Source organism: Arachis ipaensis, chromosome B6 (genome assembly GCF_059453495.1).
Source record: "Arachis ipaensis isolate K30076 ecotype BB chromosome B6, ASM5945349v1, whole genome shotgun sequence".
NCBI classification, from domain to species: Eukaryota; Viridiplantae; Streptophyta; class Magnoliopsida; order Fabales; family Fabaceae; genus Arachis; species Arachis ipaensis.
This window is the reverse complement of record NC_142441.1, coordinates 41,397,521-41,398,641: the sequence shown is the minus strand read 5'-3', so window position 1 is coordinate 41,398,641 and position 1,121 is coordinate 41,397,521. Positions and strand designations below refer to the sequence as shown.

Sequence of the window (1,121 nt, the reverse complement as noted above, 5' to 3'; positions counted from 1 at the left end):
TTTCGAAAATTATCCCTCCCCCATCTTATTCTATTTATTCATTCATCTACTAACATCTCTTCCTCACATCATCACCAAATTCAAACCCCCTCCTCTATCTGTGTTCGAATTTCTTCTTCTTTTCTTCTACTAACAATAAGGAACCTCTTTACTGTGACATAGAGGATTCCTCTTCTTTTCTTTTTCTCTCCTCTTTCTTATGAACAGGGACAGAGAAAAAGGCATTCTTGTTGAAGCTGATCCAGAACCTGAAAGGACTCTGAAGAGAAAATTAAGAGAAGCTAAATTACAACAATCCAGAGACAACTTGATTGAAAATTTCGAACAAGTAAAGGAGATGGCAGCCGAACCCAACAACAATGCAAGGAGAATGCTTGGTGACTTTACTGCACCAAATTCCAATTTACATGGAAGAAGCATCTCCATTCCTGCCATTGGAGCAAACAACTTTGAGCTGAAACCTCAATTAGTTTCTCTGATGCAGCAGAACTGCAAGTTTCATGGACTTCCATCTGAAGATCCTTTTCAGTTCTTAACTGAATTCTTGCAGATATGTGATACTTTTAAGACTAATGGAGTAGATCCTGAAGTCTACAGGCTCATGCTTTTCCCTTTTGCTGTAAGAGACAGAGCTAGATTATGGTTGGATTCTCAACCTAAAGACAGCCTGAACTCTTGGGATAAGCTGGTCACGGCTTTCTTAGCCAAGTACTTTCCTCCTCAAAAGCTGAGCAAGCTTAGAGCTGATGTTCAAACCTTCAGACAGAAAGAAGGTGAATCCCTCTATGAAGCTTGGGAAAGATACAAACAGTTGACCAAAAAGTGTCCTTCTGACATGCTTTCAGAATGGACCATCCTGGATATATTCTATGATGGTTTATCTGAGCTATCAAAAATGTCACTGGACACTTCTGCAGGTGGATCCATTCACCTAAAGAAAACACCTGCAGAAGCTCAAGAACTCATTGACATGGTTGCTAATAACCAGTTCATGTATACTTCTGAAAGGAATCCTGTGAATAATGGGACGCCTATGAAGAAGGGAGTTCTTGAAGTTGATACTCTGAATGCCATATTGGCTCAGAACAAAATATTGACTCAGCAAGTCAATATGATCTCTC

General features: G+C 39.7%; 1 non-coding gene across 1 annotated transcript; it reads right to left on the bottom strand.

Moving 5' to 3' along the window:
* Positions 1-733: 733 nt before the first annotated feature.
* LOC148555283 (small nucleolar RNA R71) lies at positions 734-841 on the bottom strand. Its single transcript, XR_015887294.1, has one exon. It is a non-coding gene; the product is annotated as a small nucleolar RNA R71 (small nucleolar RNA).
* Positions 842-1,121: the final 280 nt, after the last annotated feature.